We start from the raw sequence: 21521 nt of genomic DNA on the forward strand, positions 1-21521 counted from the left end.
AAACTAAGAAGTGTCTGCACAGCAAAGGAAACACTCAGCAAAGTGTAGAGACAACTGACAGAATGGGAGAAAATATTTGCAAACTGTACATCTGATAAAGGATTAATATTCAGGATATATAAGGAGCTCAAAAATCTCAACAACAACAAAACAAGTAATCCAGTTCAGAAGTTGACTAATAATATAAACAGGCACTTTCAAAGGATGAAGTATAAATGTCCAACAGACACATGAAGACTCTCAGGATCATTAGACTCAGGGAAATGCAAATCAAAACCACAGTGAGGATTCACCTCACCCCAGTTAGAATGGCAAATCCAAAAATCAAAAAATAACAAATACTGGTGAGGATCTAGGAGAAAAGGTACCCTAATACACTGTTGGTGGGAATGTAAACTAGTACAATCATCATGGAAGACAGTATGGCGATTCCTCAGAAACCTGAAAATAGATCTATGATATGACCCAGCCATTCCATTCATTTGAATTTAGCTAAAGCAAATGAAATCAGCATATGGAAGAGTTATATGTATCCCATGTTTACAGCAGCTCAACTCACAAAACCTAAGATATGGAATCAAACTAGATGTCAATTAAGTGATGACTAGATAAAGAAATTGTGTTATATATACAAAATGGACTACTACTCAGCCATAAAAATAATGAAATCCTGTCATTTGCAGCAAAATGGATACAGTTGGAGACTACTGTGGTCAGTGAAATAATCCAATCCCAAAATGTCAGATAACATGTTTTCCCTGATTTGTAGTATTTAATATACAGAGTACAAAAAGTGTATATAAGTGAAATTGACATTTTAAAATTTGATTATTGCTTATAGACCTTTTTTTTGACAGGTAGAGCTAGACAGTGAGAGAGAGACAGAGAGAAAGGTCTTCCTTTTTCCATTTGGTTCACCCCCCAAAAGGGCTGCTACGGCCGGCGCGTTCCACCAATCTGAAGCCAGGAGCCAGGTGCTTCCTCCTGGTCTCCCACGCGGTGTGCAGGGCCCAAGCACTTGGGCCATTATAGACCTTTTCTATACTCTTGAGGAGCAAAGGTTTTTCTACATACTACTTGCTGAATTATTTATTTTGTGATTTCATTCTTTTTTCTTATTTGACATTATGACAGACCCTACTTTTAAACAGCATAATTTATTCAACATAATCATCCACTATTTTATAGCTAACCACAGTATATTTGAAAAGTACATTATTTATTGTGATCTGAAAACATTCATGGGATAAATTGAGTGCATTAATTTAGTTAACAATGCTTCAAGCAATGTGCAGATATTATTAAAATTAATGTCTTTTACTGCTGGTAATATATCATGGCAAATATAAAAGAAATTATTTATTTTGAATATAAGTCATGTTATACTAGTTTACAACCACAGTTAGATAAAAGTACATGAGATTTTAATGCAAAATGAAGTAAATAAGAATTGCGGGTAGTGCTAAGTTAGAATAATTAAATACATTTTTACCATATTGTGGCATTTTCAAGGTAGTGTAGTGCTCATGAAAAGACTATGAATCTCATACTCAGGGAGATATTTCTGTTCTGCAACTAATAGACTGAGTGAAACAGTTCCCTAAGAGTTTATTTTATATAAATCATGGGAGAATATCTACTATCTCTGGGCCATTGTGAAGAATAAATTCAATAAATGAATAAAATACCCATGCATGGTTGATGTTGTTACTGAACCTGTCTTTACAATGCGAAGCATTCAAAGGACTCTTTTACTTGAATTCTTATAGACGGTATGGCTCCTTTTTTTTTTTTTTTTTTGACAGTCAAAGTGGACAGTGAGAGAGAGACGTGAGAGAGAGACAGAGAGAAAGGTCTTCCTTTGCCGTTGGTTCACCCTCCAATGGCTGCTGCAGCCGGCGCAACATGCTGATCCGAAGCCAGGAGCCAGGTGCTTCTCCTGGTCTCCCATGCAGGTGCAAACACTTGGGCCATCCTCCACTGCCTTCCCAGGCCATAGCAGAGAGCTGGCCTGGAAGAGGGGCAACCGGGATAGAATCCGGCGCCCCAACCGGGACTAGAACCCAGTGTGCCAGCGCCGCAAGGTGGAGGATTAGCCTGTTAAGCCATGGCGCCAGCCAGTATGGCTCCTTTTTGCAACCACTTTTCCAAGACTCTGTAACCATTTTGGGGGAAATTTGCCTTTTGCTTATTGGTTCTACTATGGAGAATAAATCACAGCTTCGAAATATTTTTACACAACTGACTACAACATTATGTGGCTTCTTAATTTTTTCTCAGCAACTAAGCTCTAGCTCAGTTAATAGATACAGTGCATGTAATGAATGAAGAATTGTACCCTTAGGAAAATGTATGAGACATGTTTTTTCTTTCACTTGATGTGAGGCAATGACAAACTTTCTGACCCTCCTTACACACAGTAAAGCAAACATTGTAGTGTCATGCAAGACTCCAACAGTAGAATACGTGGAGTTAGCAATTCTCCCTTGAAATCAGCAAATAAGCTGAAAATTCTCAGTTTGGATGACTTCTTTCTTTTTATGCATTAAAAATTATTCTTTCAAATTATCTATATGTTATTAGTTCCAAGGTGACACTTTATTTTGTCACAAAATCTGAGGTGAAATCATTGTGATATCATCTTTTCAGATATATTAGCTATTGACAAATTGTATTATAGAAAAAAGTTTTATAAGGTTCTCCTCTGTAAAAATAAGAGGGGGCAAAGTCCTACCCCAACTTGGGAGCTGGGGGAGGAATGAGGTGACCCAGTCCACCCTATGCAGCAAGCAGTCTAGGTAGAGGTGGAGGCAAGCCTCCATAAAGGAGCATAGTTCAAGGGCCAAATAAAATACCCCCATAGGCAACAAATATCAACAGTGTCAAAGAGATGAAGTCTTTCCAAAGTACTAGGTATGTAAATATAACTAAATATGTGAAGAGAATCAACAAAAAGGTGAGTCTGAAAAGATTCCAGTAGACATTGTCAGAGACCACCTCTGACATTATCTATAGACATAAATGCAGCCATTGAAGATGTCAAATCTTTTCAAAAAATAAATCCAGGAGAAGTTTTCATCCCTCAGCATATCACTTCCTAAATGCTGGTCTAAAAGTGGCTCACAGTTCTATATTTCTTAATCTAATAGTCTCTGAGTACTTGTGTTGGAGGATCATCTATGCAGTGACTTTCATGTTATTTCAAGCTGATCGTGAATTCCCTTCAATGAAAAATAGTTCACTGCCAGCTCTTATCAAAAACCTCTAACTTAGGGCTGGAATACTAGTTCTTATACAAGAAAATGTAAGTAACTGAATACTGTGTTGTATCAAGGAAATCAGGATCAGCCAGCTTTAAGAGGTTTTTATTAGCCAAAGATGTGAAAATTTGATGAGAAAAATAAAGAAAACTGCAACTAATAGAAAAATTACTATATTTATATATGTAGTTCATTAAAAATACTTGAAAGATAACAATAATTGATCTTTTGAGAATCTTAGGGTATCAACTCATTATTTTGAAAACTGGCAAACAAAGGGAAAGAAGAATTATTCTGCTATTCTAAAACCTATTAGACTTCATGGTAACCTAGTAGTTGGTGAGGGAGTTTCTTTCTTTACATAGTGATACCAGCTAGTTAACAAAGATAACAGAACATCACCAGTTTGTAATCTCTGTTGAGTTAATGGATTTAGGCAATGATCACTAATGGTTACTGACATCACCAAAAGGAATTCTCTTGATGGAGGTACATACCACTAGCTATTTTTAAAAAAAGTGAGTCTGGATATGACCAGGTCTCTAAATTTACAATCAATTAAGTTAGTACCACAGGCAAGCAGTCTCTAAAATCCAGACTGTGGGGGAAAAAATGTATCCTTCAATAAATGAATGTCAAGCAAAGAAAAGATATTGAAAAGTTATCTATAGATTAAGAGATACTTTGGAAAAAAAAGAGATACTTAAAATAATAACATGTAAACATACACATATTATTTGGATTATAACTAAACAATTATTTAAAAAGAAAGAAAAGAGGTGAGCATGAGTTGCACCAGTTATGATGTTGCCTTGGATACCTGAATCCCATTTTGGAGTGCCTGGGTTCAAGTCCCAGTTCCATTTCCATTCTAGCTTCCTGGTAATAATCACCTGGAAGCTAACAATTGATGGCTCAAGTACTTGGGTCTCTGTTACCCATGTGGGAGACTTACAGTTTGAAGCTCCTGGTTTGACATGGTCCAGCCCCAGCTGTTGCAGGCATTTAGGAAGTTATTCAAAGGATGGAAGATTGACCTCTCTCTCTCTCTCTCTCTCTCTCTCTCTCTTCTTTTCAAATAAAAGTGAAAATATAAATAATTTTTAAAAATATGAGAATGAAATTTTTTAAAGTACTGAGAATAGAGATATAAGGGTTTTAGAGAAGGTAGGAAGTTAGCAATTAGCCTGTGTGTATGAGAGGGGCCTGAGGAAACCAGCATCTACAGAAGCCCACTTTGAATGAAGCCCAGCATCTACACGTCAAGGTCCTGCCCAGACCCTGATAACCTTCCAGGTGGTCCCAGCCCTTCCCCATGGGAAAGCTCTCTCCTCAGCACCCAGTGGATTACCTAGCCAGATAACACTGAATAATAAAACTTTACATACGGGGCCGTGCTGTGCCATAGTGGGGAAAGCAGCCACCTGCAATGCAGGCATCCCATATGGATGCCAGTTCGAGTCCCGGCTGCTCCTCTTCCAATCCAGCTCTCTGCTATGGCCTGGGAAAGCAGAAGATGGCCCAAGTCCTTGGGCCCATGCACCCACATGGGAGACCCGGAGGAGGCTCCTGGCTCCGGATAAGAGCAGCTCCAGCTGTTGTGCTCACTCGCTCGCTCGCTCTCTCTCTCTCTTTCTCTCAATCTGCCTCTCTGTGTAACTCTGACTTTCAAATAAATAAATAAATCTTTTAAAAAAACAACTTTACATCCTTCCTCCAAGACAGGCACCTTAGGCCCCATGCCTGGATGGCTCCCCCCAGTCTGATAATACTAAGCAACAAACCTGGGGAGGAATTTCCTAATTGACATTCAGCAAACCCTTTATCCTGGAGAAGGGGGAAGAGTTAAACAGAAACAGCAGGAATGAACTGGATCTTTCCTTTATAAGCCCTGAGTCTAAACAAAGACTACAAAGACTACGCACTCAGCTCTCCACTCTCCACTGAGCTGCCTGCCTGGCCTGCCAGGTTATTCTCATTCAACCATGTAACTATTCAACCATGTAACTTTGCTTTCCCTCAGTCTAAGTGACGGGGCAATCTCTCTCTCTCTCTGTCCCTTCCATTCTAATGGATGCCCTGCCCCAATAAAACCTTGCTACTTTGCTCTCAGTCTCATGCCTGAATTCTTTCTTACACAAAGACAAGAACCCCATGACTTCTCTCCAGGGACAAATCCAGTCTAGATACTTAACGTTGTAAGAACTTGATATTATTTCTATATATGATGATGATATTGAGGTTATGTGTTTAAAGAAGCAATCTTTATCAATGAGAAATATATATTTCAGTATTTCCATATGAAAATATATGGTATCAGGGCCAGCACCATGGCATAGCGGGTAAAGCCGCTGCTTGCAGTGCTGTCATCCCATATGGATGTCTCAGCTGCTCCACTTCTGATCCACTCTCTTCTATGGCCTGAGAAAGCAGTAGAAGATGGCCCAAGTGTTTGGGCCCCTGCAATAGCATGGAGGCCCGGAAGAAGCTCCTGGCTCCTGGCTTTGGATCACCACGGCTCTGGCTATTGTGGCCAGCTGGGGAGTAAACCAGTTGATGGGAGATCTCTCTCTCTGTCTCTGCCTCTGCCTCTGCCTCTCTGTAACTCTACCTTTCAAATAAATAAATACATTTTTTAAAAGAAAAGATATGGTATCTAGAATTTGATTAAACATCAATTTTTAAACATCAGAAAGAAGTGGTGCTGCATGGATAAAACAGGCTTTACCAGGAGATGATCACTGTTGAAGTTGGATGAGAGAAGTTTATTAACTCTTGTCTCTACTTTTTCATGTATAAAACTGTCCATGGTAAAAGCCAATTTATTAAAAGTCCTTTAGTTTGTTGACATTTTATTGATATTTTTCTCAGATGAATGTCTATAATTATAATCATAGATATAAATATGATAAAAGTTATTAAAAGAAAAGAATATTTCTATGACCTCTGCCTCACAGAACTGACTTGAGTTTATGGATAATACATACACAAATGTTTAACCTTTGCCTTATACACCAAAGAAGTTCAATAAATAGTTTTTATAATTTCTGGTTTTTACTAATTTAGTCCAAAATGAGTACAACTGAGAAGGCGAAGTAGAACCTTCCTAGATATATACTAAATTGAGATTCTGCCAGAGGCTCCATCTTCCACTCCTTGCCTCTGTCTTAGCTAATACAATTTGTCATCATGTATTGAGAGTTTACTATATGCCAGACACTGCTCTAAATACTTTGCATTAACTCACTTACTTCTCAAAATATGATTTTGGTACAGTTCTGGCTTCTTTTATAAAGAGTTTAGAAAACTGAGGTAATACTAACAAATAGAGTAAGGATATGCAAAAAGATCTATGATCTTAATCTTGGATTATATCACCCCTCAAATGTGAACAGAATGAAGAAACAAAACTATACTTGAATAAAAAGGAAAGATTATTGGACAGTGTGATAAACTTGGATGTCTTACCAGCAAAGTAGACAAGTAGCAGAAGACGCTGAGGATGAATCATCTGTGACATCAAACAAAGACAATCGTAGTAGTCCCATTTGCCTGCCATGACTGGTTAAGGAATGAACCTATAATGCAATTTTGGACAATGGTTTTTGAGAGAAAACTGAATGGTAAGATTTTGTAAAAGGCATTCTTTAATCTCACAGAGGAAATTCTATTTTTACGCATTCAGACACTGCCTCCTGGATGCATAGCAGCCATTTGGAGACCATGTAGTGAATCTGGCTTGAAAAGAAACCTACACACTGGTAATAGCAAAGCTAAAATGGGGAAGACCTAGATCCTTAGGGCATGATACACCACTGATTAGCTTACCCTGAGCACTGCCATTCAGATGATTGGCTTCAACTCTTTTGTTCCCCTTTTCCTCAAAAGTTAGAGCAGGGAAGAGTCAATTGGCTCAGCTTGAGTCACATGCCCTCCCTTGGGTAATGAAGAGTGGGAGCATTACAAATGTTACTGCCTTTATCACTGCACACAATAAAGGAGAAGTAGTTCTCCAAAAAGAAATGGAAAATTGGAGTGCCTTTCCACAGTTAGGGGAACTGATACTAGCAAGGAAAAAAAAATTCACCCTATGAAAGAAGCAGGAATCTTTGTTTTTTAAACTAGTATGTGATTTTATATAAAGTAAGGGTTTAATATTTGTAAGACAACATGAGTCTTTAATAACTTTGTTACACACTAAATTCAAACTAAATTTATATGCAAAGATTAAAAGAATACACAATGATAATTACTTTTATAGTCAGACTTCACAATTTATTTCCTGTTTCAACTTGAGTTCTTAAAAATCCATTATTGGGCCGGCGCCGTGGCTCAACAGGCTAATCCTCCGCCTTCCGGCGCCGGCACACCGGGTTCTAGTCCCGGTCGGGGCACCGATCCTGTCCCGGTTGCCCCTCTTCCAGGCCAGCTCTCTGCTGTGGCTAGGGAGTGCAGTGGAGGATGGCCCAAGTCCTTGGGTCCTGCACCCCATGGGAGACCAGGAGAAGCACCTGGCTCCTGCCATTGGAACAGTGCGGTGCGCTGGCTGCAGTGCGCTACTGCGGCGGCCATTGGAGGGTGAACCAACGGCAAAAGGAAGACCTTTCTCTCTGTCTCTCTCTCTCACTGTCCACTCTGCCTGTCAAAAAAAAAAAAAATCCATTATTGGCCGGTGCTGTGGCTCAACAGGCTAATCCTCCACCTAGCGGCGCCGGCACACCGGGTTCTAGTCCCGGTCGGGGCACCGGATTCTGTCCCGGTTGCCCCTCTTCCAGGCCAGCTCTCTGCTGTGGCCCGGGAGTACAGAAGAGGATGGCCCAAGTGCTTGGGCCCTGCACCCCATGGGAGACCAGGATAAGCACCTGGCTCCTGCCTTCGGATCAGCGCAGTGCGCCGGCCTCGGCGGCCATTGGAAGGTGAACCAACGGCAAAGGAAGACCTTTCTCTCTGTCTCTCTCTCTCACTGTCCACTCTGTCAAAAATTTAAAAAAAAAATCCATTATTATCTTCCTTCCGATCTTAACTCCAATTGAGACTTTGTCAAATCTTCATAATGTAAAGTGAGTAAAATTTTACCATCCAAGTTACAGGGTAATGTTTTCAATGACATGCCTATTATTATCAAAAATATATCTCATCAATGTAATGCCACAATTTACTGTGCTCAGCACTGACAAAAAGTGTCTGACCATGATGAGGAAAATCAAAACCTAAATATTTTAAATTATGTTCACATAATGGCTTATAGTATTCCGTTTTGGAAGAAATATTGACTTTTTTTACATGGCTGAGATTTCAAGGCTTCTCAATTTTTTTAAGAAAACAGTAAAAACCAGAAAATATCACAACAGTAACATCACATTTGTGATAAATGAATACAAAGTTATCCAAAGCCTCACTAAAGAATTATTCAAATAATATAGGAGAAACCTGGAGTAAATTACTTAAAAATACAATCCACTCAGCATCTATTTATTGGACTCCTCCTTATTCCAAGTACTGTAATAAGCAAGTCCTTAAAATGTTATGATGAATAAGGTACAATATCCTCACTAATAATATACAATGCAGAAAGGAAGATTTCTGTCTAAATAATCACTACAATAAATGTTATGTCAGAGGTACCTATTCAGTTCTGTGCAAGATGAACAAAAGGTGCCAAGGTTTTCTTGGGAAGCAGTAAAGAAAGAGCTCGAGTTCAACAGAACAAGTAGAAATACAGTTTTACTATAAAGAGAGCCATGGAATTTTACATCAAATTAATAATTTGAACCTGTAGATTCACCTTTACATAATATACTTATTTTTAGAATAATCACTGCATCAGCAATGTGAAAATGGGTTGGAGTGGAGTAAGACCAGAAACAAAGACATGATGAAGAGAGATATTTTAAGATGGAAGAATTAGAAGTAAATGGAGAGGCGAGTTAGATACGAAGATATTTAGAATATAAGACTCGGGAGCCTTTGTGAATCATCAGAAAATAGAGCAATGGAGTAAGGAAAATGGTTAAGCCAGTGCTTTTTTAAAATTTATCTTTGTTTATTGTCTTTTAAGCCAGTGCTTTTTAAGATAGAGTCCAGGATTGCAGCATCAGTATCACCTGGGAATTTGTTGTAATCATAAATTCTCTGGTCCCTCTCCAGTTCCTATGAATCAGAAACTCCAAATCTGGGATCCAGAAACCTGTGTTTAACAAGCTCTCCAGGTGATTCCAATGCAAGATAAAGACTGAAAGCAATTGAACCTATTGGTTTCCAAATGTAACCCCAGGTTGGAATGGCCTGGAAAGCTTTAAAAAAAGAAGATACTAGGGCATTGCTGCGGCACAACAGGTTAAAGCCCAGGCCTGCAGCACCAGCACCCCAAATGGGCGCCAGTTCCCATCCTGGCTGCTCCACTTCCAATCCAGCTCCCTGCTAATGTGCCTGTGAAAGCAGCAGAGGATGGTCCAAGTTCTTGGGTCTCTGCACCCACATGGGAGGCTCTGAAGAAGCTCCTGGCTCCTGGTTTCAGACTGGCTCAGCTCAGGCTATTGTGTCCATTTGGGGATTGAGCCAGGAAGACCTCTCTCTGCTTCTACCTCTCTCTGTAACTCTGTCTTTCAAATAAAATAAACCTTAAAATAAATACTCAAAAAAAAAAAGAAAAGAAAAAGAATATACCATGCCATGAGATTCTAATTTCATTAGTTCAAAGTCTGACCTGGACGTGAGGATGTTTTTACTTTTTCCCAAGCAATTTCCATGTATCCAGTTAGAACTCATGGAAGATTGCTGATTCCAGCTAGGGAGGTTGGGTGAATAATGCTAGTACTCACCAAGGGAAGACTGTAGGTTCAATATGTGGCCCTCTCTCCAGGTCATTGCTGTTGAATTACCAAATAATCATGCCCGTCCTTTATTTAACCAGCTTTTCTATAGTTTGCTATAAGCAAACACACAGAAAAGATACAGAAATTTCATAACATGGACATATTATTCAGGCATCAATTCTTCAAAAGTTTTCATCACACTCTTTATTCTCTGGATCTTTATTAGAGCCAATCTTAAAAGTCTTAATGCCCTTCTGTTCTCCCCTTTTATTAATAAAATTGGAATGTATCAGTATTCCCTCTTTATTTAGTCCTCATCCTTAATATATCACTTAGGCACACAGACTTCCTTGGAACAATCCCTGGGAGCTCTGTAGGTCTAAACTAGTTACTTATCTGTGAGTGTTTACTGATTTTTAAGAGGAACTTATAGGGCCTGGTGCTGTGGCACAGCAGGTAAAGCCACTGCCTGCAGTGCCAGCATCCCATAGGGGTGCCGGTTCGAGTCCTGGATGCTCTGCTTCTGATCCAGCTCTCTGCTATGGCCTGGAAAAGCAGTAGAAGATGGCCCAAGTCCTTGGGCCCCTGCACGTGTCGGGGAGACCCAGAAGAAGCTCTAGGTTCCTGGCTTCGGATCAGCTCGGCTCTGGCCTTTGTGGCCAGTTGGGGAGTGAACCAGCAAATGGAAGACCTCTTTCTCTCTCTCTCTCTCTCTCTCTCTCTCTCTCTCTGCCTTTCCTTCTCTCTCTGTATAACTCCGACTTTCAAATAAGTAAATAAATCTTTTTGTATTTCTATAACACTTTGTATTTCTGTAATATTAGTTTTATCTGACTTTTAATCTTTCATTTTTAGTCTTTTTTTTCTCAGTCCAGCTGAAGATTTATAAACTTTATTTTTGTTCTCAAAGAACTGACATTCATTTAACTGATCTTCTGTACTGTTTTTTCACTTTCGTTTCATTTATTTCCACTCATATTTATTATTTCTTGCCTTCTTGCTGACTTCAGTATGAATATTTTTTGTTTTCCTAAGTCAATCAGCTGCATAATTATACTGTTTATTTGATATCTTCCCTTTTATGCTCTAGACTTTTCTCTTGATAAAATATCCTATAAGTTTTGGTATTTTGTGTTTCTGTTTTTACTGATTTCAAAGAAATTTTTAAATTCCTTTTTGGTTTAAATAACCCACTGTTGATTTAGGCATACATTGTTCCATCTCCATGCATATGTGTACTTTCTACAGTTTCTTTTGTTGTTGATATTTGCTTTTAGTACATTGTGATCAGAAAGATAGATGACATGATTATTATGCTTTTTAACTTCTTAGGACTTGTTTTGTGGCCTAATATATGGTCTATCTTAAAGAATGTTTCCTGTGAAGATGAAAAGTATGTGTATCCTACGGCTTGGATGAAACGTTCTGAAAATATGTTAGGTCCATTTGGTTTATGGTGTAGTTTAATTCTGATGTTTATTGGTTGATATTTTGTCTGGATGATCTTCTCATTGATACAAATATGTTGTTGATGATGCATACTCTCCTTTTAGTTCTAATAATGCTTGCTTTATAAAAGTGGGTGTTCCCACAGTAGGTATATACATTTACAATCATCATAACTTCTTGTTGAATTGATTCTTTGATTATAAAGTTATTTTCTTTTTCTCTTTTAACACTTTTATTCTTAAAGTATAAGGATAGCTATTCCTGCTCAACTTTGTTTTCAATTTGCATGCAATATCTTTTTACATCCTTTTACTTTCAGTCTGTGTTTCTTTTCTGGTGAAGTGAGTTTCTTATAAACATCAAATCAATGTTTTAAATCCATACAACTAGTCTGTGACTTTTAATTATGGATGGTTTACATTCAAAATTATTAGCAATAAGTAATGACTTAGTCTTATAATTAAAATAAAATCTTTCTGTTGGCTTTGAATATACTTTGTTCTTTTTCTGATGGGTATATCAGCACTTATCTTTCTTTGTTTCTTATGTAGTACTTCCTTAAGCATATTTTGTATGGCCAGTCTGCAGGTGATGAATTCCTTCAATTTTGCTTGTCTTCAGAAGTCTTTATGTCTTTCATCTATAAAATACAGCTTCACTCTCTAAATTATCCTTGGCTGGTAGGGATTTTTCCTCTTTCATAACTTGCAATATTTCATTCCATTCCACCTTGGCCTATAAGGGTTTTGTTGTAAAAGCTGTTGTAAAACCAGATGAGGGTTTCCTTAAAAGTGACTTAGAACTTTTCTCTTACAGATTTTGGAATTCTTTGTTTGTATCTTTTGAGAATTTGACTACAGTGTGTCCTGGTAAGAACCTTTTCTGGTCTTGTCTATTTGGGTTCCTATTGATCTCCTTTAGTTGGATTCTATATCTTTCTCCAGGCAGTAGAATTTTTAAGCCAGTATTTCACTGAATTATTTTTTGATGCCTCTACTCTTCTTTTCCTCAGGAATAATAATTTAAACAGTGGTCCATAATATAGTGTCCCCAAGGTCTTAGATGAAGTCTTCATTTGTTTACTTTTTGTTTGTTTGTTTTTAATCTGACCAGAATATTTCATATTTTCAAGTTCACACATTCTTTCTTCGGCTTGATCTAATCTGCTGCTGAGACCTTCAACTGTATTCTTTTACTTGACTTATTGATTTGTCTTCATTCCTAGTATTACTGTTTGGCTCTTTTTCAAGATCTCCATCTCCTTGCTTAATTTTTCATTCATATCATACATTCATTTACCCATTTCATTTAGCTAACTATATTCTCTTTTATTTCTCTGAGTATCCTTATAATCATTACTTTCAATTCTTTATGAAGCATTTTATCAGTTTCCCATTCTGTGCTGGCTTATACTAAAGTCTTATTTTGTTTCTTTTGGGGTATCATAGTGCTTTGCTTTATTATGCTTCATGCATCTCGATATTAATATTTGTACATCTGATAGATCACTGTTTGAATCTATCTGATCACTATCACTTTTGAAAGGGTGGCTTTTGTTGTTTGAAGACTTTTTGTGAAAATGTATATTCAGATGCCAGTTTGGTATGCTACTTTAGCTTTAGTATTAGATACCACAGTGTAGTTTCTCTACATCCTCTTCCAATGTTAATGATGGCAATGCCAACAGGGGCATTGGAGACTCCTCTCAATCTCAGCATGAGTATGCATGTCTTGGTGATGATGGCTGGGGTAATGACAATACTAAGCCCAGTTCTAGGGTATGCATTTGTAGACACCTGTGCCCACCAAGCCAGGGAATACTTGAAAAGGAAGCCACAGACTAGAAAGTATACATGACCAGCCACAGTCATAAAGGCAAAAATGGGCTCAGGCTCTGGCAAGATCAGAGTCTGAAGTACTCACCAAGGTTGGAACAGGCTTATAACAGGAGCTATAGCATGAGCAGTCCTATTTTAGTCCTATTTAATCACTGCTCCAGAGGGAGAGGAATGTTGCACGAGGATGGCCCTAAGTCTGCACAGGAAGTGCCCTGGTTTCTAAGGTTTTGACTGTAGGGCCTACACTAGTGTGCTAACCAATTGTTCTGTGTAGTTCAGGATATTTCTTGGGTTGAACTGAGGGAGTCATTGCTGCTGCTGGGTCCAGTTAGGTCCCTTAGGCAACAGTCCTTTTTGCTAATGTAGTGGTATGTCTGCAGGCTCCCAAGGATGATGATATGCTTCTATCCTCTACAACAAGATGAATTCTGACAGTGATTCCCTTCAAAAGATGGCATCACATTGCCACAGCCTGTGCTCTGTGGGATTGGGGGAGGAAGGGATTGAGGAGTTCTTTGAAGCAAAGCTGCCACATGTACTCCAGGTAGCTCCCCTTACAAGCCTTCAAGTCTATGATAACTGTGGATCCCTCCTGTGTCCCAGAAGAGTCAGCTAGGGCTCTCCTGTTTACTCTTACCCCCGCAAAGGAAATTTCCCCTTGGCTATGGATTTGGAATCACAATTCTATTATGCTTTGATTCTCTCTGTAGGCAGGCCTCTCTGTTCTTTGGAGCTCTCTTGTCTACCTTGCTGAGTTCCAGTGTTCTTTCTTGGGCACTCATCTTGAAATTCAGATATTTACTTGTTACTTTGGTTCTTCTTTGCAAAGGAAGATATGAATGCTGGACACCTCTATTTGGCTGTCTTGGAGCTCTCTACTATGATAATTCTAAGTTTGTAAAGAGTCCTGTGGAAAAAAAATAGCTTGAAAATATCACAATGCCTACTCAGTTCCTGAACAATTTATTAGTAAAACCTAAAAGACTATATCCATCATCTGGATTATGGCTGCTCTCTAAACAAAACAGAAAATAACACACTAGGTCTTAGGTAGGTAGATAAGAACAATGAGACAATTCTATGCTTTTATATTTGGATGCAAAGCCTCACATGTTTCTTCTAGGAATATGTGCCAAACTTTAGTTTAAATGATGGAAACTGATTTTTTTTATTTTTCCCTGATCCACAAAGTCTCTGGACTTCAATAACTCTTTACAAAAATATATAATTTAATGGCTCATTTGCTATAAAACATATGTGCTACTTCTGATTATTTTCAAATGAAATCTTAGCTGGTAGAAAAGTTCATCATAATAAGGCTCTTGATAACTTCATAAAAACACTTCATTAGCATCTAAATACTCAAGCCATACTCTAAAGCACAGGCAGACCTCAGGGTCTCCTTCATCCATTTCTCACAGCTCAGCAACTATGAACATATATGGTAGAAACTAGTTCTTTATTTTACTAACTCCACAAGAGTACTTTCCATGTTATAAAGATTTCTAAAGACCTATAAAATATAGTGTTCTTGTCAACATTGACATTAGATAAATATTCTAACCCTAAAATTAGTTTCCAGAAACCAAAAGCCAGTTCCTCATTTAACATATAGTTGAGACTTGTCATTCTTAATATAAGATTCATCATTGACTATTTCTAAGTAATACAGAAGATTAGTGTCATATATTAATTTATTGATAGTTTTGTCCAGGTTGTAAATGACTATTTTGTAAATGATAGTTTTGTCCAATTTTTCATAGGAGTGGGAAGCTTAGTAATTTAATCCAACTGTACAGTATCTTAAGTTCTGCAAGTATTTTTGTTATCTATTTGCAATTCTCATGAAATCATAAGAACATTTCTGTTTATTAAAATTGGTCTCTGGAAAGAGTCAAATTACTCATAAGAGTGATTAAAACACCGCAAATCATAAAAAGCTCAAAAAGACATGGTTTCATGACCAGAAAACTTTTATGGAGATAATTATATGACATATATTTGAAAGATCTAATGTCATATTCAAAAGTCAAATCATAATAAATGCTATGTAAGTATTTTTAAATCAACTACACTACAGTATAAGTGAAAAAGATTACAATATAGGTGAAAATTATTGAACTGTAAATAATTCCACAAATATAAAACAAATTAAAAGCCAAGTACACAAAAATTTTGAGTTATCATTCAAGGGTTGCTAGAGTCAGTGTGATAAAAATCAAGAGCAGTAGAGTAAACCTCTTTTCTAGAAATGTTTAAGAAAGGTGTGTTTTATAGCTTCATTAACCAAATATTAACAAACCTAAAGCTTTATAATTTTAATATGTGTCCCAAAATCTTGTAGAATAGGGTTAAGCCTAATGATATTCTCAAAAACACATTATCAAAAGCCTATATTTTGATTTCTAAAAGTACAGGGCCGGTGCCGTGGCTAAACAGGCTAATCCTCCACCTTGCGGCGCTGGCACACCGGGTTCTAGTCCCGGTTAGGGCGCTGGATTCTATCCCGGTTGCCCCTCTTCCAGGCCAGCTCTCTGCTATGGCCTGGGAAGGCAGTGGAGGATGGCCCAAGTCCTTGGGCCCTGCACCTGCATGGGAGACCAGGAGAAGCACCTGGCTCCTGCCATCGGATCAGCGTGATGCGCCGGCCGCAGCGGCCATTGGAGGGTGTACCAATGGCAAAAAGGAAGACCTTTCTCTCTGTCTCTCTCTCTCACTATCCACTCTGCCTGACAAAAAAAAAAAAAAAAGTACATTACTTTCTTTAATTAGTACCAACCAGTGGATCCTAAACTTAGATTTTTAGGATTAGAAAAGTCCTCTGTCATTCACCTAACCTTCAGCTGAAATCATTAATTATTTCTAAAAATTTCCAAACCAATGGGGACTCAGTTTTCTTTCGTCACTTCCCATGATAGATAAATTCATGATACAAGAAGATCTCATTTGAATTTCAAAAAGGCCCTTTTTGCCTCTTTCAGCATTGTGGGCCCTTGCTGCCCCAGCAACCTTCAGGCCAACCGCCCCATGCTTTCTGGCCTGCTTGCTCCTCCACGTGGCTGGCTCCTGGTGCTCAGTATGAATCCAGATTTCCCTTCTTATGTAGGGCCCTCACTCTCCTATGCATTTTTCCCACCGTGGCTCACTTGGTTAATCCTCTGCCTGTGGCGCCAGCATCCCTTATGGGCTCCGGTTCTCCTCCCGGTTGCTCCTCTTGCAGTCCAGCTCTCTGTTTCGGCATGGGAAAGCAGTGGAGGATGGCCGAAGTGTTTGGGCCCCTGCACCTGCGTGGGAGACTGGAAAGAAGCACCTGGCTCCTGGCTTCAGATCGGTGTAGCTCCGGCCATTGTGGTCATTTGGGAGTGAACCAACAGAAGGAAGACCTTTCTCTCTCTCACTGTCTATAACTCTACCTGTCAAATAAATTAATGAATTTTTTTAAAAAACTTTAAAAAATTATTAAATATTTTAAAAAAAGAATTTAAAAGAGTCCTTTTTTTTAATTCACATATTCACTTCAAATTGTTCTCATTATAATGTCCACAACGTAGTCCTAATTTTTGAATTTGGAGAAGCAAAGAGTAAATCTAATCCCACTTTTACATGGAACTTCAATAAATGAATACAGGTGGATTTCATAAGTAAAGCACTTGAAAAAGACTCTGACACATACATAATAATCATTCAATAAATGGAAGCTAATATTTTTGTCATCAAAATCCCCCCCAAAGTTTTCTTCCTTAGACTTTCCATACCTAGATTGTACACAATCCCTTTAATCAGAATGTTTTCAAAACTATCTCAACTTCAAGTATGATCAAGTCACTCAAATTCTTTTCAAGATGCTATGACTCTATCTTCATTTTTATTTTCTCACTATTTTTATTTTTTTAAAAAGTAGCTTAATTCTTTTCCCCAGCGTGTCTTGGCTTTCCATGCCTAAAATACTCTCATAGGCTCTTCAGCCAGATCCAATTGCCTTAAGGGCTGATTCTGAGGCCAGAGTGCTATTTAGGACATCTGTCATTCTATGAGTCTGCTGTGTATCCTGCTTCCCATGTTGGATCCTTCTCTCCCCCCCTTCTTTTTTTTATCAGTTAGTATTAGCAGACATTAATCTTGTTTGTGTGATTCCTTTGACTCTTAGGCCTATCAGTGTGATCAGTTGTGAACTGAAATTGATCACCTGGGCTGGTCAGATGGCATTGGTACATGCCACCTTGATGGGATTGTATCAGAATCCCCTGGAACTTTTCTAACTTCATCATTTGGGGCAAATCCAATTGAGCATGTCCCCTATTATACATCTCCTTCCTCTCCTTTTCTCATTCTTATATTTAACTGGGATCACTTTTCAGTTAAGATTTAGACACCTCAGAATAATTGTGTGTTAATTACAGAGTTTACAAAAAAAATACTAAAATGGATAAAGTGTTACATTGTACATCATCAGTCAGCACCATAGCTGATCAAGTCACTATTTCTCATAGTGTCCATTACACTTCCACAGGTTACCCTTTGGTGCTCAGTTAGTTGTCGCCAATCAGGGAAAACAAATGATATTTGTTTCTTTGGGACTGGCTTAATTCACTTAGCATGATGATTTCCAGATTGCTCCATCTTGTTGCAAATGACTGGGTTTCATTGTTTTTGACTGCTGTATAGTATTCCATAGATGAAGAAGAAGAAGAAGACCTAAATGAAGGATCTCAGCGAGTGTGATCCCAGTGGAAAGAACGGGGCCATCAAAGAAGGAGGTACCTTTCTCTGAAGAGAGGAGAGAACTTCCACTTTGACTATGGCCTTGTCGGAATAGGATCGAAGTCGTCGAACCCTAAAGGCTTCCATACCCTCGGCAACTCATGACTAGAGCCTAGGGAGATTACTGATGCCATAAACAAGAGTGTTAAATTGTTAAATCAACATCAGGAGTCACTGTGTACTTACATCCCATGTGGGATCTGTCCTTAATAGGTTGTCAAAGGTGAAGTAATGATATAGCTAGTACGGAAACAGTATTTTTACACTTTGTGGTTATGTGTGGGTGCAAACTGATGAAATCTTTACTTAGTATATACTGAAGCGATCTTCTGTATATAAAGATAATTGAAAATGAAAAAAAAAAACCTTGGTTTTAAATTGGAAATTACATAGAAAAATAATCAATCTTTTTAAAAGAAATATCTTGCAGAATCTCGGTCATTAATGTGATGTACACTGTTATTTAATGCTATAACTAGTACTCCAACAGTATTTTTTCACTTTGTGTTGCTATGGGAGGACAAACTGTTGAAATCTATATATATATACTAAACTGATTTTCTATATATAAAGAGAATTGAAAATGAATCTTGATGGGAATGGAAGGGGAGAGCGAGTGGGAAAGGGGATGGTTGTGGGTGGGGGGGAAGTTGTGGGTGGGGAAGCCTTTGTAATCAATAAGCTGTACTTTGGAAATTTATATTCACTAAATAAAAAAAAATTATAAACTCAAAAAAAAAGTAGCTTAATTCAACTCACTAAAACAAATATTTATTGAGTTACTACTGTATACACAACACTATATAATGTGAAATCTTCCTTTGCGGTGCTAAGAAAAGAAAATTATCATTCAGGTTTCCCTTTGCTCTCTCACAACCATTATTTATAAGACTTTTTATTTATTACTGATATAAATTAAAATGTACTTTTTATGCTTAATATTAATTTACCAATTGATAATATTTATTGGTCACATTTAAGAAAACTTGCTATACTATTTATATTATATATATATTTATAAAACACAAATGCTCATTTTTATAGACCAAACCATATTACAACTGTGAGTGATCCCATGAAGCTGCGTGCCTACCCCATGCAGTTAGCCTGACCCCCAGGCACATTTGCCCCATCCCTGCCTTCTGCCAATCAGGTAAACTATTCCCGGGTAGGTCCACCTGGAAAGCTACCCCAGCTACATGACATTCAAGATGATTGGAGAGGCATATTGGTGCCACTGTCAGTTCTGTCCTATAGTTAGTGTTGCCCTGAATTAGTTACGCCCCTTCTGCCTGCCATCTAAAAGATGTGGGTAGTTGCTAATAAAGCGGACATGTTCATCAAAGCCTGTCCCCAGTGCTTCTTGTGGAGAACACCATCGCCCCGCTCTCCCCAACAGTGCAGACTTCACAGGATTAAGTCCGCAACTGGTGCCTCAAATAGGGACCTGAATGCATAAAGTAGGTGAAGAGTGGGGTCTTCCTCTGCTTAGGTAAGGAGGCATCACTTGTTGGTTGGGCCCCCAAAGCCGTACCCCAACTAAAAGAGAAAACGCCCATCCATTTCATTATATAGATACCCCACTGTGCATGAGCTCCTAGGGCTTTTTGTCAGGAGAGGAAATCCTCATCTCATTGTAGAGACCACTGCCATGCACCGGCCCCAAAAACTCTCTGCTAGGAGAGAGGAAATCTCCATCCCATCAAAGGGACCTCTGCTGCGGCTGCAAGCTCCTCATGTGGAGAAGGGACTCGGCAACATGGTAAAAGATGGCTGCCCATGTCTTCTTGCCTTGCTCCTCCTTCTATGCTCCACTGGGTCATTTGTCTGTGCCCACCACCTTTGCTGCAGGTTGGGGAGGGGGAAGGCAGGGCTGGGTTGCACTCGTGCTGTATAGGGTGCACGCACAGACCTGCCCAGTACCTGCATTGGCCTCCAGCCAATGTACAAACGCCGCAGGAGGTAGGGACCTTGCTCATGGCAGCAGCAGCATTGGCTTTAGCTGATATTGCCAAATTTGGACAGAGATGAGAAAGATTTTTCAATTTAACCCTATAGTTACTGTCACAGGATGTCCCTGTCTTGTAACTGAATACCAAGAAGAAATTTCTCTCTTTGAATCCAGGAGAATCGTTGCCTTTAAAAATACTGCTTTGTGACTTGCCAAACTCATTTTGCAATTTGCTTTAACAGGTTTCCAATGATATAACAATAGGTACTCGTTATGGTCCCTAAAGAAAACTTCGCAATCTCTGCTTTAATGTTACTGATTTATACCTAGGGTTTTATGAAAAGGAGTAGAATTTGATACAAATTTTGACCTCAGTTCAGATAGAGGTATGATATAATATCAGCATCTTCAGTCATCTAAGTGTAATAGCTATATGTAAATTGGATAAAGTGAATGAGATGAATGTGTCTAAATGTAAATGTGGGTAATCTTAGCACCTTATATTATATAGAAAAACTATTTGGGCTTGCTAACATGTTTTCATAAATTGTCCATATGAAAATAGTTCCACACCACTTCGAAGTAACTAAGCTTGAAATTTGATGTGTTACTTTATTTTTTAAAAAAAGTTCTTAATTTGGAGATTTCTAAAGGGCTATTTCAAAATGTAAACCAAGGAAATCAGCAGATGGAAAGCAAAAGCTATTAGTCTATTTGACATAGAACTCAAATCTGATCCTCTGTTAAAGCAATAAGGTTTTTGCAATACATGTGTTAGTAAATATTTTTTGATTGTCTTAAAAATCTGTTTAAAACCTATAGCATCTCCTTCTAATAGTTTTGTTTAATTGGTGACTCTGTTCAGTTTTCTAGCCAGCTCCAGTAAGCTATTCTCTCTTCCCTAGTTCTGACTCTGTTAAAACTGTTCCAAATTATGGAATTTGATTCAGTGCACCAGCTCTTAAATTTAAGGTTTTATTTCTGATTTTTGGAACAACCAAAGAGACACAGATTTTTATGTTATGTTAAAGTAATCTATTATGTTCTCTTAATGTCTCTGTTAGGTTCTAATTTTTTAAAATAACTGAGTTTTAAAGGAGTTATAATTTGTCTATGCTTATTCTAAAACATGTGAGTAATCACCTTGTAACAATGATCAAATCTGGTCAATACTATGTCATGATGTTAAGGGATCTTATTTCAACTAGAAATTTTAAGCCTTCTTGGCATCCTTGACAGGCATTCAAAAAATCAAACTTCCAAAAAATTTGGACTTTGATATTTCCAGCTGGGCCCCTGGAAATATCAAAGGATATATGTCTCTCATCTTGTAGAGACACCAACTAATCAGGCTATTTGGATTATAGTAGAAGTACTGTCAAGATGTGAAGTGGTGTTAAATTTTAAGTTTTGATAATATAGAATGCTACTGATACAAATGTCTGAA

General features: G+C 38.2%; 1 long non-coding RNA gene across 3 annotated transcripts in view; it reads right to left on the reverse strand.

Annotated features, from left to right (window-relative positions):
• Positions 1 to 21521, reverse strand: part of LOC133774852 (uncharacterized) — a 294451-nt gene that overhangs the window by 178940 nt on the left and 93990 nt on the right. Inside the window, exon 3 of one of the 3 annotated variants that reach the window (XR_009868173.1) lies at positions 6729 to 6838. The exons of the other annotated variants lie outside the window; for them this stretch is intronic. This is a non-coding gene — a long non-coding RNA (uncharacterized LOC133774852). The remainder of the gene's footprint in view (positions 1 to 6728; positions 6839 to 21521) is intronic. 3 annotated transcript variants of the gene reach the window in all.

The sequence above is a fragment of the Lepus europaeus genome, chromosome 2, assembly GCF_033115175.1.
Source record: "Lepus europaeus isolate LE1 chromosome 2, mLepTim1.pri, whole genome shotgun sequence".
Lineage (NCBI taxonomy): Eukaryota > Metazoa > Chordata > Mammalia > Lagomorpha > Leporidae > Lepus > Lepus europaeus.